This window comes from Neolamprologus brichardi, chromosome 7, assembly GCF_056152115.1.
Source record: "Neolamprologus brichardi isolate AB-2024 chromosome 7, ASM5615211v1, whole genome shotgun sequence".
In the NCBI taxonomy this organism is placed as follows: Eukaryota; Metazoa; Chordata; class Actinopteri; order Cichliformes; family Cichlidae; genus Neolamprologus; species Neolamprologus brichardi.
The window spans coordinates 8,272,684-8,288,666 of NC_142110.1; positions in this window are offsets into that span (position 1 = coordinate 8,272,684).

Sequence of the window (15,983 nt, forward strand, 5' to 3'; positions counted from 1 at the left end):
GATGCTGTCTGCTGTATGGTGTCCATCTCCCACGCGTGTGTTCATTAAATCATCGTTTGACTTGACCCGGCCGGACCAGTGTGGTTATTTTGGTTTTCCTCCTGTATCCATTCCCAATATTTGAATCCGTAACACCTGTTCACCCACTAAGCTAAACTGGTACCCATGGTATCACTATTTAAATGGCAGAGAACATGAGATATTTTTAATTTTGCTTTTACTCTTTTTCCTCCCCTGGAGCGACTTCACATATCATTAAACTCTAAAGTGCTCAGTAAAACACTCTCACAAAAACTTCACATTAATTTCACTCCTTTGGAAATGAGTGTTGAAGAGCTGGACAACCAATTAGTTGAATAACATCTTTTGTCAGATCTCTGTATGCAGATTTAGACTGTTCTCAGGGACTCTGTAGAGTTTTTAAGTCACAGTTTTAATGCATTTAAATCTTCTTTTGTCTTTCTGACTCAGATGGAAAGCCCCAGTGGACTAAGTGAAGAGCCCTCGCCTTCACCCAGCCCGTCTGATCCAGAGAAAATGTCAGAATCTGAACCGGCAGATGCAGAAAGGTAAAGATTTTATGTGTTATACATGACTGTTTTTCTTTTAACAATATTTTTAATTTACAAATTTAAAAAACAAATAACCGGAGAACACTAGACGCCAAAGAACCAAACAAACAGCAAATCCAAACATGGCAAACCACCAATCCTAGTGGAATCTCTTTCATATTCTTCACTGACGAACACAGTGAAATGGTGCTCATTCTGCCTGCATGTGTCTTGTATTTATATTAAAATGTTGTAACTTGCCAGGAATTACATAAATTCACATTAAAATCTGAGTATTGGAAGCTCTCACTGCAATTTACGCTATAAATAAAGTGTAAATTTACACTAAATTGTGGTAAGAGCGGTGAAGCATGCTGTTTAATGCACGTATATGTTTAAATTATCCGGGGCAGTCCATGTGGCGTTGCACCACGTGTTTGACGTGTCACTGAGTGCTTGTTATATATGTTATATATTATTATAGCACTATGACTAAATAATGAGGGAAGTATTATGTATCACCACCATGATGAACACTTGTGGCAATAGTATGTATAGTACTCTGCACAGTGTGTGCATATTTGATGTGTATAGATGTTTTAAAATTATTACTCATGATATAACAATGTCCAGACATGTCCTGTAGGGACATGAGGAGGAAACGGTGGCAAAAGGAGCTATGTGAGGCTGCTAAAGGCAGTGGATCCATCACCAGACCACAGGCAACAATAACACATGTACCAGTTGTTGAACTGCAGAGGTATTCAAGTGTAAAAATAATAATAGCAAACACATTTGCAATGTTTTGGTTCTGTAACATTTTTTATCATTACTTTTTCATGGATTAGGTGCAAGAGTTGTTAAGTGTGGATAATTAAATAATAGGTTAATGTAATAGTAAATTGTGCCTTTTTCTCAGATCAACAGGAAGTGGAGAGTGATAGATGAGACGAAGCGATGGAAGGAGGAAGAGAAGCAAAGTGAGTGAGTCACAGGCAGAGCTTGGTTTATTTCCCACAGTTTTTTAAATCTGTTGCCTTATGGTTCCAAGCGTTGTCACTAATCTTTGCATTTTATTATTATCTTGTAACACTTGTTTTAGGGCTGTTCGATATAACGTATATATCAGATGACAATATAAAGACATCTATCATTTCATTATACGCTATTGTTTGTTTTATGGTATCATAAAATAAACAGTTTGTGCCAATATTTTTTTTTCACCGTTTTGATGGTCACTGTAGTGGCTATATTAATTTCTTAAAGTTCTCTCTTTCTCTAATATTTAATATAACCACACTATGGACGGACAAGAGCCTGTTTTTATGCGTTGTTTTTATGCGTTTTTGTTAGCAACAACGACGGTAAAACCCTTGCGTGACCGCTTGTTTGTTTTTTTCCACATAAACCTTTCAGAATAAAGCCCAAGATCCTGTTGAGACTTTTCAAAATAAACTGAATCACATGAAAGAGTATGCAGAGTGTTTGTGGATGAGAAGCAAAAAAGAGTCGTCAGGTGCTAAAAAGTAAACCTTAGACTCAAATGTTAGAACAGGCTTTTCCCCGCAGCACATAGAAAACGGCGGCTGTTACAACTTATGTCTAATAATGTATAGTTTCATGCATCGGTTAAAACATTAGACTCCAGGTACACGACGCCCAGCTGGTAACACTTCAAAACAGATTCACAGAAAATGTAAAGTGTTTGTGATTTATATCGTTATTGGGACGATAGATGTCTTATATCAGGATATGAGATTTTGGTCATATCGCACAGCCCTAACTTGTTTAATCCTATATTCCTATGTATTGTATACCTTGTCAGGTTTCATCTGCGTGCTCAGGTGATTAACAATATTACCATCGGTGCTGAAGATCCATTCTGGTGGTGTGCTTGTGGCTGGAATACACAGATATTTCCGTGCCATGTGGGACATTAACGGGAAATGTTCTTCATTCATTTTCCACCAAGCCAGTGGATCTTCTTCTGCATCTACGATCTCCTCACTGAGGTAACAGTCCATTTCTGTCTTGGCTCAGCATCAACAGAAATTCACTGCAGCCATTGTGATATTTGATGCGTCGTAATTTATTTCAGGCTATTTCGCAAATACATATTTTTGCGGCAATGTCATTCACAAACGCAAAATATTACTTCCTTAAGATCAAGCCTATATCAAAATTGTGTCATTCTTTTGGCCCATTGGAGTGCGGTAAGCCGTCATAGGCCCCTATTGGAAACTAAGAATATTACATGGAATTGCTTGTTTGGCAAAAAAAATTGGTAAATAATGTAATTTGGTTTTACAAAACAAAAACATGGAAAACTACAATTTTCATACATCACTCTGAACACACCATCCCCACTGTCAAATATGGTGGTGGCAGCATCATGCTCTGGGGGTGCTTCTTTCATAAGGGACAGGGAAGCTGGTCAGAGCTGATGGGAAGATGGATGGAGCCAAATACAGGGCAATCTTGGAAGAAAACCTCTTGGAGTCTTCAAAAGACTTGAGACTGGGGTAGAGGTTCACCTTCCAGCAGGACAATGACCCTAAACATAAAGCCAGTGCAACAATGTAATGGTTTAAAACAAAACATATCCATGTGTTAGAATGGCCCAGTCAAAGTCCAGATCTAAATCCAATCAAGAATCTGTGGCAAGATCTGAAAACTGCTGTTCACAAACGCTGTCCAGCTGATCTGACTGAGCTGGAGCTGTTTTGCACAGAAGAATGGGCAAAGATTTCAGTCTCTAGATGTGCAAAGCTGGTAGAGACATACCCTAAAAGACTGGCAGCTGTAATTGCAGCAAAAGGTGGTTCTACAAAGTATTGACTCAGGGGGCTGAATAATTACGCACACCCCACTTTGCAGTTATTTATTTGTAAAAAAAATGTTTGGAATCATGTATGATTTTTGTTCCACTTCTCACGTGTGCACCACTTTGTATTGGTCTTTCAAGTGGAATTCCAATAAAATTGATTCATGTTTGTGGCTTTAATGTGACAAAATGTGGAAAAGTTCAAGGGGGCCGAATACTTTTGCAAGCCACTGTATTTGCAAAAGTGATCCGACGTTTTCAAAGACGTCTGTTACCCACCAGCTCGATAGCTAGCCGGGTGCTCGAGGGTCACTAGAGCCGCCGAGAACGGTCTTTCGCTATTCAGGTTAAACGCAATGTTGGGACTAACGCGTTATTAAGTAATGCGTTACTGTAACTACGTTATTATGCCAAAATCAGGAACGCGTTAATCGTTACTGGGATTTAAATAGGGTTGTTATTTGTTACTTCTTGCGGTGGCTATCGCGGAGCTTCCACAGATTCAGTAACATTAGCAAGTGGTGGAGGCGAGGAGGTGGATGAGGGAAAGGGGAGGCAGGAGAAGCAGGCGGCCACCTGTCCGAGTGTCAGGTGAACTGAACTTCAGGTAAGAAGTTATGACCTGCAGTCTATCTGGGTCAGATATAAACCAAGTTTAGTTGGATGTTATTTTTCGTTATGCTGACTTTTTCGTACTGGGTACTAGCTAGCATGATGGAGTTTCTGTACAGCTGGGTGGGTGCTATGATGTATAAGGTTAATTATTAGAGTTGCCAACCGTCCCCTAAAAAACGGAATCGTCTCTTCTGTTTCTACTTCACTCATGAAACTGATCAATGATCAGCTGATCGGCTTGTCCAAGTGCCGTCTCTCTTGTTTGTGTATCGGCCACTTTGCGCCAGAAAGAAGAAAGCAGCGGAGGTCGCGTTAAACAAAAGCAGCACGTTTAAGCTTGATCAGCTGTTGTTAGAATTTATTTAATATTACTTTCTAGTATCAGCTGATGTTTGCTGGAGCCACAGCTGTAAAAGCTGCTGGTCACTATATCGGTTTGGATATGTGGTGAGAGGGAAACATGAAGATGAAGCCAGGAGACGTCCTTACTAAATCATCAGAGCTGAACAGGTGATGGAGAAACAGGTTTACCTTTTAGGTGACATGAATGAGTTGAAGGAAAGTTATGAACTGTTTCTGAGAGACAAATAACACCAGGATCCTTTTTTTACGTAGCTGACAGCTGGTAACTGTGCAGGGGCAGGTCTAGCAAAGTTTTGCCAGGGGGCCAGGTAGGGCATTAACAGGAAGAGGGGGGCGCTTTTAAAATGTAAAAAGCGCACATGACGTTGTGACGTAGGCTAGAATCACGGCAGCAGTCGACTGTGGTCCAGTTGTGGGATTTCTCTTGTAGAAATATGCACATTATTTTTTCCTTTTTATTTGTAGGTGGCACAGTGCACTTGTGGCAAGTAAGAACGCTAGAAGACTGACAATCTTGCTGGGTATCCAGTTACGGAAGCAACACATTAACAAGAGAATTCTGAGTACAACCAAAGTTACTTTCCCTAGTAACTAGTTGCGTTGAAAGTAACGAGTAACTTGAAGTAACTGAGTTACTTTTGATAGAAGTAATAAAACTAAGTTACTCATTTAAAGTAACTTACCAACACTGGTTAAACGTAATATATACGTCACTTAGATCATCTAAAAAATTATTTTTTTCAGTGTTTTATTTGTTCCGGAGTAAATCGGTTTGACTGAGATTATTTTAATAATTTAATAAATAATAAATTAATTGAATAAAATAATAATTATTTATTATTAGTTATTAGATTAGATAAAAATAAAACTTTATTAATCCAACGGGTGGGTTCCTCCTTGGCTTTCACACAGCTGAATAAACGTCAAACAGAAAACTGATTAAACAGAAGTGTGGCATGGTCGAGAATTTACACTAGTGTCCTACTATATTTTAGATAGCAAGGAGCAGACAGTGGTGACACAAATCTGAAGGCTAGACCGTCCAATTTCACAGCCGTTTACTTTAATATGAATACCTTGTGTTAATTTAACATAAGTTTAATTTGCTGCCAAATAAAAACGTCTGTGTGCAACCACTGTTTAATGAAGTAAATTCAAAATGTTCTCTTGTTTTTTGTTTTTGTTGTCCCTAGAGCACGCAGTGAACTCCACAAGAACAGAAACGGCAGAAAACAAACTGGGCTGGCTGTCTCAGCCACCCCAGACTTATTTAGACTTTTCTCTAGACTGAAAACAGAACTATGAAAACCTTCAGGAGACACATTATTTACATCATCATAGCCAAATTGTTCATATGAGGCTGAAATCATGAAGCGGTGGCCTCGTCATTCTCTGACCATAATCCAGCTAGGAAGGAGGCAGTCAAAGAGTGGTTAGGTCGAGGCGATGTGGAGGTGCTCACTTGCCCGCCCTGACAGAGATGTGGACGACGTGGATGATGTGGGCAGTGGTGGTGGTGACGTGGACAACATGGACATGCTTGACTGCCTCTGGAGCGACGTGGACGTACTCCCTGATGCTGCACCGGCATGAGAGACACGACAGACTACGCAAACAACATTGACACATGGGAGGCAAGAAACAGAACAAAAAATACTACTAAATCAAAGAACAGAAACTAAACGAGATACACTCAGTCCGGGGGGGGGGGCATAATTTAACGTAAAGGAGATCACAGTATAGTTATCACAAACTGGTATGGTTGGTGGGCCATGGTTGGAAAACAATATTACCGTTTTGTAAAGGATAACTGGTTCAAGTCCAAAATTTTAGTAGGCCTCAAGTAGATCATAAGCTCAGTTCCACAGAAAACAACTGGGAAATTCACTTCAGTTGAAAATCATTGAGAAGGCCCATTAAGCTGCAGAAATAACAAGGCCCGCTGTGGCAAGACCTAAACATATATTAAGTAGGCGTTTTGCACCATGTGGCTTTTAACCACTAGTCAGAACCACATCAGGAGATGGTTCTGAAACAGGAGAAACGAGCTCCTCAGGTTCAGGAGCAAGATTCTCCAGCTGCAGAGGTTCACCAGTGATCTTGTGAACATCAGCTAATACTTTTTCTTCCTCCTCCCTTCTCAGCTCATCCTTAAGATTTTCAGTGATCTCTCTTTTCATTTTTAGATGTTCATAAAGTTCATCTATGAGATCTTGTTTATGAACAAGTTTGAAATTCTGCTTTTTGACTTCTTCTTCCAGCCAAAATATTTGTAGTGTCAGACTTCCTGTTGTCTTTGCTTGATACTCAAGATTTTGTAAACGTTTCTTGAGATTTGTGTTCTCTGTTTTTAACTTGTTTATCACAGCAGATTCCACCTGTGCAGTCCCTGTTAAGCTTTGAAAAGCCCCAGTAAGCTGCAGGTATTTTAAGGCCTACTGCGGCAACACCTAAACCTATTTTAAGAGGGACGGCCGTGGGCATTCGTATTGTGCCGCAAGACGGATGAAAGCGAAAGCATTTGCCAAGTCCTTTGTCCTTTTAATGTATTTATTTATACAAGTTTCAAAATTTTTACACATTCACAAACAGCGGGACAGAAGAACACAGACAATAATGACAATAACAACAAAAAAATAAAAAATCAAAAAAAATCAAAAACAAAACACAGGAACACACCCCACAACAGGGTACACGGCCAGCACTTATTAAGACAGCAGAGAGAGGGAAAAAAAAAAAGCAACTGGTATACATGTCAAACAACTCACAATCCAGTGAGTCCAATCCACAAAATCAAATTCACAAGAGCGCCAGGAGGAGCCGATAACAATTATGCAATAACAGTCATGGGCATGGGAAAGCAGTCAAAACAACGTGTTCAGGACCCAGGGCGTGAACTGTCCTTCTTAATGTGGTCTATAAAGGGCCCCCATATCATCCTGAACTTCTCCATGGAATCAGATGTAGAGAACCGAATTTCCTCCAGGTATAAACAGGAGACCATCTCCTCGAGCCACCTCTTGAAGCAGGGAGGGGAGGCAGATTTCCACTCCCCCAGAATCAGACGTTTGGCAATCACCATACCAAACATGAGGGCCTGTTGAACAGCAAAGGGAAGTGCCAAGGAGTCGCTGGAGCAGCCCAGGATCACCATAAGACAGTCAGGATACAGTTGCCTATCGTAAACAGTGCTATAGAAACTAAAAATACTAGTCCAAAAGGCTGTAAGCGTAGAACAGGACCAAAAAAGATGGCCAAGAGTACCGTCCACAAGTTTACATTTATCACATATGGGGGAAACGTTAGGAAAAATCTTGTTCAATTTGGTTTTGGAATAGTGCAGTCTATGGACAACCTTAAATTGAATTAACTGAAGCCGGGCGTTAACAGAGCATAGTTTTATCCGGCTTAACACTTCAGCCCATAAATCGTCAGTGATAACCAAACCAGTGTCCCTTGTCCAAGCCTCTTTAATATGGCAAGAGGGGGGTGCCGAAGAAAAAAGGTTAACAAACCGAGAAATTAAGTGTTTTGAGGTGGGAGGTTCGTTCATTATATTGTAAAAGACATGCTGTATGGGGATGGTATCTAAATTTGAGAATGCTTGCTTGACATAATTCCTAATTTGTAAATACCGAAAAAAATGACTTGTAGGGAGATTGTACTTTGTCTGAAGCTGAGCAAAAGAGGCAAAATGATTGTCAATATAAAGATCCTTTATAGCAATCAATCCTTTGACAGGCCATTGTTTGAAAGCAGCATCCATCGTACTAGGCGGAAAGCTAGGATTGTGGCAGATCGGGGCAAAAGCTGACACTACCGGGAGGTTCAAGATTCTCTTAATTTGATTCAATATTTTTATGGAGTTGCAAAGAATAAAGTCATCACGTGTACTTTTAATAACCGATTTTGAGAATAAGATAGCTGGCAAGGATGCTCCAGTGTGCTCGATAGCAGTGCTAAGCTCCAATTCGAGCCATTTAGGGCTGGACCCGCATCCCACAGCCTCACCAACTATAGGCAGATTCCAGAAGACCCAGGCTCTGGCATTACAGGCCCAGTAATAATGTCTGAAAACTGGAAGGCCCAGACCACCCTCGTCCGAGGGCTTTTGCAAGTGAGACCTCGAGATGCGAGGGGGCTTGTAGGCCCAAACAAAAGGCATGATAATGGCATCCAACGCTTTGAAAAAGGAAGACCTGAGAAAAATAGGAACGTTCTGGAATAGGTACGTGAATTTAGGGAGCACAACCATTTTGATTATATTGATACGGCCAATCATTGAAAGTGGGAGATGTTTCCATTTATCTATCATACACTTGAGCTCATCAGTTAGAACCAAATAATTAAGCCTGAAGAGGAGTTTTGAGTTCCTAGGGATGTTAATACCCAGGTATGAAAAATAATCCTGGGAGACCTTAAAGGGCAAACTCGACAGGAAATCAGGGCCCAGACCAGACGACAGCGGCATAAGAACAGACTTCTTCCAATTTATGGTGAACCCTGATAGGTGGCCAAAGCTGTCAATCAGCTCAAGAAGTGGAGGAAGGGAGATCTTTAAGTCTGAAAGAGCCAATATGATATCATCCGCATACAGACCGATGGTGTACTCTGACGCGCCACAATTTATACCAGAGATATGGGAATTGGCTCTGATGGCAATGGCCAACGGCTCAAGAGCTAAAGCAAAAAGCATTGGAGAGAGGCAACAACCCTGCCTTGTCCCACGGTGTAAGAGGAACGGGAGCGACCTCTCATGGTTGGTAAAGACCGAGGAACGAGGGGAAGCGTAAAGCAACTTAATCATATTCAAAAAATTCGACCCAAAACCAAATTTTTCAAGAGTAGCAAACAAATAACTCCATTCCACCTGGTCAAAAGCCTGCTGGGCATCAAGTGAAATCACCGCAGAATTGGGCAGTGTCGTTGAGTACATTGCATTTAAGAGACATCTAGTATTAGAAAAAGAGAATCTATTGGGGATAAAACCCGATTGGTCAGGATGAATTAAAGAGCCTATATGCTTATTTAACCGGTTGGTTAGGACTTTAGCAATTATTTTCTGGTCTGAGTTGAGAAGACTTAGGGGACGATAGGATGAAGCATTAGTTTCGTCTCTGTCTTTTTTCAGGAGGAGACATATATGGGCATCGTAGAAAGAATGAGGGAATGAGCCGTTTAACACTGCGCAATTTACCATCCGAAGTAGCAGGGGAGCGATAACGTCAATATGTGTCTTATAAAGCTCTATCCCAAAACCGTCCGGACCACAAGCCTTTCCGTTAGGAAAGGAGCAGATTGCTTTTCTAATTTCCTCCAGCGTAAAGTCTGCATCGAGTAAGCCCCGTGCAGCCTCAGGAAGAGTCGGGATGTCTAAAGCATTAAGAAAATTAGTGATTTCAGTAACTGTGGCCGTGGTACTAGACGTATATAACTGACAATAAAAACTGCGAAATCTGTCATTTATCTGTTTGTGATCAGACAACAACTGGCCAGTTGAAGAGAGAATTCTGTGTATCGCCCTATCAGCTTGAATGCCCTTCAGCTGTCTGGAAAGCACCTTGTCAGCCTTTTCACCAAGCTCAAAATGCTTCTGTTTTAATCTACGAATACAATTCATGACCTGCTCCCCCAACATGTGGTTGTAGTCATATTTCAATTTGAGAATGGTACCAAGTGTGTCAGCAGCCCCGGTGTCGCGATACTTCTCCTCCAACACAGCCAGCTCTGCCTCAATATTAGTACGCAGCCTGAGTTTGTCCCTTTTCTGAGAAGCTTGATAAGCAATAATATGACCTCTAATAACGACTTTAAAGGACTCCCACAAAACCGAGTCTGAAACTGCACCATTATCATTGAATTGTAAAAATTCTGCGATTTTAGTAGATAGGTAAACCGTAAAAGAGTCATTTAGATATAAAGAGGGGTTAAATTTCCAATTGTATTGGGGGGTATATAGGTTAAAGTCAAATACCGTTGAGAGAGGTGCATGGTCCGAAACTAAAATACTGTGATAAGTGGAACTAACCACTTTCGAAATAAGCCTGGAATCAATAAGAAAATAGTCAATTCTACTGAAACTGCCATGGACAGGGGAGAAGAAAGAGTATTGCTTTTCTAACGGATGCTGGTGCCTCCAAATGTCAACCAAGTCCAAAGATTTAGTAAGAGTATTGAGTACAGAAACAGCTCTCAAGGTTGGGGCCAGGGACGCAGAGGATCTATCCAACAATGGATCGAAATAACAATTAAAATCACCACCGACAATGATATTATGGTCATTGTATTGTGAGACAAGATTGAATATTTTACTAAAGAAGTCAGGGTTGTCAAAGTTAGGAAGTCCTTTGTCCTTAAATACCCCCTCTTCACCTTCGCAAACACAGTTTTACTTGGAACATTTTCAGAAACAGCGAGTTGTGTTTTGCAAACCAGAAACCTTTCAGAAAGGGACTATTTTTAAACTTAAACAATTAAGCAAACATTTTTTCTTGTCGACACTTTGCATTAAACGTTTAAAGAAATGTCACACGAAACATTTAATAATTGACAGTCTGACAGAGAGATTCGAGAGGAATCACAAAGACTGTATGGGATGATGGAGAGAGAAATATCGGAGCCTAGGGAGCTTCAAATGAAAATACAAGAACTCCAGTTGGAGTTAAGCACCCTAAAGCGCAAAAAGAATTATTACAAAAAAAATTACTATCGCTTTAAAAATGAGCGTGAACAGAATGGTACAGATGCGCATGAAAGGAATTTCCATTTTAGGGAAAGCATGGTTGAGCTTGAAAAAGTGACTCAACAGTCAGATGACATCGAAGCTCTAATTGTTGCAGAGAATAAAAATTTGCAAGCAGAGCTTAGAACCTTTCGGATGATGCGCCATGAATTTCAGGAAAAGGAAGCATCTCTGCTTGAGCAGAACAGCAGCATTGCTGCTGAGTTGTCTCAAATTGAAAGTGAGCGAAATGAACAAAAGAAAGAGAACGCAGATCTCAAGGAAGAGAGAGAGAGACTTGAGCACCAAGTGGGAGAAGCTCACCATAAAATAACAAAAAAAGAAGAGATAATAGAAAAACAGAACAGAGAAATAGATCACAAGACAGAACAGATAGTTGAGCTGAAAAAAGAAATATGTATTCTTCAGTGTAGGGTGAGACAGGCACTGGATGAAAAACAGTCACAGGTGGAATCTCTGGAGGCTAAAATGCAGGAACAGGTTAACACCATTCAGACGATGCACTATGACTTTCTGGAAAAAGAAGAATATCTCCTCGAGCGTAACAGCAGCATTGCTGCTGAGTTGTCTCAGATTGAAAGTGAGAGAAACGAAAAAAAGAAAGAGAATGCAAAACTCGAGAAAACTTTAGAGACTGTTGAACAGAGACTTGAGCACCAAGTGGGAGAAGCTCACCATAAAAGAATTAAAAAAAGAAGAGATTATAGAAAAACAATATAGGGAAATTGTTCGCAAGACAGAACTCACAGTTGAGCTGAAAAGAAAAATTTGTACTCTTCAGCGTCAGGTGAGACATGCACTGGATGAAAATCAGTCACAGGTGGAATCTCTGGAGGCTAAAATGCAGGAGCAGGTAAGCACAATTCAGAGGATGCACCATGACTTTCAAGAAAAAGAAGAATATCTCCTTAAAGAGAACAGCAGCATTGCTGTTGAGATAAACAAATTAAGAAAACAGAGAACACAAATCTCAAGAAACGTTTACAAAATCTTGAGTATCAAGCAAAGACGACAGGAAGTCTGACACTACAAATATTTTGGCTGGAAGAAAAAGTCAAAAAGCAGAATTTCAAAATTGTTCATAAACAAGATCTCATAGATGAACTTTATGAACATCTAAAAATGAAAAGAGAGATCACTGAAAATCTTAAGGATGAGCTGAGAAGGGAGGAGGAAGAATAAGTATTAGCTGCTGTTCACAAGATCACTGGTGAACCTCTGCAGCTGGAGAATCTTGCTCCTGAACCTGAGGAGCTTGTTTCTCCTATTTCAGAACCATCTCCTGATGTGGTCCCGACACAGGAGAATCTTGCTCCTGAACCTGAGGAGCTTGTTTCTCCTGTCTCAGAACAGCCTCCTGAAGGGGTTCCGACTAGTGGTTTATGGCGTCATGGTGTCAAACGCCTACTTAATCATGGCCCCAGTTCAGAGAGAAAACCCACAAAATGGAACCGGAGTCCTATTCCATTATTCCTAGACAACTGAGCAGCAATGCTGCTGTTCTGCTCAAGGAGAGATCCTGCCTTTTCCTGAAAGTCACGGTGCATCCTCTGAATGGTTTTAACCTCTGCGCGCAAATTCTCGTTCTCTGCCACGATCAGATCTTTGATGTCATCTGACTTTTGAGTCATTCTTTTAAACTCTTCCATCTTTTCGTCAAATTTTCTCATCCATCTTCTCATGCACATCTACTAGCGAAGCCTGACAGGTAATAATGAGGAGCATATTTTTAACAAATGCACTCAAAGCTTGAAAGCTTCAACTCAACATCTGATTAGTGATTGGTTATGATGATGCTCAGGGGCGCGACTCATCTTAGATCGACAATACAGCCAAACTCATTGGAAAGAGCTTTTGACACCATCTACAAGCCAGCTTTCATCCTAAACCAGTGGTTCTTAACCTTGTTGGAGGTACCGAACCCCACCAGTTTCATATGCGCATTGAACCCCTCTTTAGTGAAAAATAAAATATGATTTTTTTCAAATTCAAGACATAGATATGGGATATTGGTGCACAAAATGAGCCGTGCATGTCACGGTGGAGGCTCTGCCGAACCCCTGAGACCGACTCACCGAACGGCTAGGGTTCGATCGAACCCAGGTTAAGAACCACTGTCCTAAACTGTCTCCCTTTTAAGCGCTTTCCTTAATGTTTAAATTGTTCTCATGACAAACTGAATGGATCTGTTTAAGCTCATCTCTTGAGCGATGGAAATTATTTTTATAATAATTCTTCTTGAGGTTAACGGTGCTCAACTCCAGCTGGAAATCTTAAATTTTCTCTTGAAGTTCCATAGGCTCAGATATTTCTCTCGCCACCGACTCATACAATCTCAGTGATTCCTCTCAAATCTCTCTGTCAGACAGTGAATGAATTCATGTCTGAATTAATTCCCAGGAAACATGAATAATTCATGTTTCCTGAGAGAAACAAGTTAAAGACAGAGAACACAAATCTCAAAAAATGTTTACAAAATCTTGACTATCAAGCAAAGACGGCAGAAAGTCTAACACAACAGATATTTAGGGTGGAAGAAAAAGTCAAAAAGCAGAATTTCAAAATTGTTCATAACCGAGGGAAACCAAATCTCAGGAAATGTTTAGAAAATCTTGATTAATTCATGTCCCAGGAAACATGAATTAATTCATGTTTCCTGGGACATTTGTTTAAAAGCTTGATGCAGTGTTGAAAGAAAAAGTATTCCCTTTCTCAAAGGTTCCAGGTTTGCAAAAGCAGCTCGCTGTGAAACTGTGTTTACGAAGGTGAGGATGTTTTATTTATGAATTTCTCTGTCAGAGGCTGTAATGTCAGTGCTTTTTAGTCCTTAAAGGCATTCCAGCTTTTCCTTCACATGGTTCACCAGACTTGCTGACTGATAAAGGTGACTCCCTCTCCCCCTCAGTGTGTGTGTGTGTGTGTGTGTGTGTGTGTGTGTGTGTGTGTGTGTGTGTGTGTGTGTGTGTGTGTGTTGATATACTTTACACTTTAGTTTTGTGAAGGATATCTTCCACAACCCCAAAGCTTAACTTGTACTAAGTTAAGCAGTATGAAAAAATGTGACATGACATAAATGAATCTGTAAAACAAAGGTTTATTTGAAGCCATTGAAGTTACAGTAATCCTTAAAATCTACATGTGTTTTGTTCTACATTAGGCAGGTCAGTTCCTTATTAAAGAGGCCAACGACGTCATGTTTCTATATCATCTCTCCCCTCTTAGACCCTCTTACCCAAAAGACACCAGCCAGTTTAACCCTTTTGTTCTGCTTTGCGCAACTATTTTTAAATCCCTGTAGAACTGCAACCACGTGAGCTAGCGCAAAAAAAATTTTTTCATATGAAACCAGAGGAGTTGTACTTACATCTTATGCCATCAGCTTGTCCTCAGTCAACATTTCCTTCCACATATAGCTTTGCAAAAACTGCATAAAAAGCGCTTGCAGCAACAAAAACATAATATTCCAGAAACACGCTTTGCCGATCCGATCAGCTGTTCGTAACACTTCCTAGTAAGAATAGACGTCAGCGTGAAGTCCGCCATGACCTGCCCGAAACCGGAAGTGATGTCATTTTCGTGGAAATGTAGTTTTTTACCATCAGGGCCTCATGAGCCTATACTGTGTTTTTAAAAGTTATGTTTGACTTTATGACTTTCTGGGATGCTTAGGACTCATATTGCTCTGCTGGAAATAGTTTATTTTGATGCATATGTTGCTTTTTTGCAAATTTGCATTATAAGATTTATTTTTGTTTTTCCTGCAGTATATAAAATTGGTGTATTTCAAAAATAAAACTATGAAGACACTCAAAATAAATTTCCTGTGGTGGGAAACTATTTTGTGCAACTTTTTTGTATTTACAGTTTTGAGGGATAAGCCTCTTAAATTTCTCTAACTAGAAATATATGTTAAAAAAACAAATGATTTTCAATTTTTTTTGTAGTTTATTGCACTTTTTTGCAATTTATGTAATTACTATGCACTTAATGCAGACATATTATTAAAATCTGGGCTATAATGGTTGTATTGATGTATAGCAACTTGAAATGCTCCCAAAAATGGCACTACAGCATGTAAAAATATAATACAAGCTCTGGCGGACTTGGTTCTATGGTAGGTCTTAAAGGGTTAATGCTCAATCTTTTTACCAGCTTAAGTAAATTATATTGCACAATTTCCTCACCCAATAAAATAATATTTACAACATGAGTTTGCCTTCCATGTTATCTAAAATGTGCAAAAGGATTGTGTGTTTTTAGTTTATTTTGGGGATATGGGATATTGCCCTTAAATTGAACTCATGCTTACAATGACGGGATGTAAGAACAGAATGTTCTGTATGTGTAACTTGGAAAAAAGGGTTTGTAAAGGAGCGCTTGTTGGATTCACTACTTCTGCTCAGAGGTGCTCTTTGGATGGGATACATTTTTATTTATTTTTTTAAAACAGGGTTTGTTTTTTTTCCGGCCCACTGGCCTTCCTCAGGAAGTCAGATGACATCCTTGGAGTTCTTGATTTGTTTTGTTTTCCTTTTTGTTGTTTTTTGTAAATGTGCATATATGTTTCTATATAATGTTAAAGGATTAGTTTGGACCTTTAGAAGTCTGGTTCTGTGAAATAGTGCAGTGTCATCACGCATAATTTAGACTAGTCGCTTGACTATGGAAACATGACTATGATCTCTTGGAAATGTATAGATATCTAAATTTTGATCATTTGGAGGTAAAGCGGACTTCTAAATATCCAAAGTAACCCTTTGGGTCTTAAAAATGATGCTTAACAAACATGTATTAAAACACAAATACACACAAACACAAGCCCCATTTGATTCCTCTTCATTTACCAGGGATACTGTTCTGTACTTCTGCCTGGTTACTGGTTTGGGCT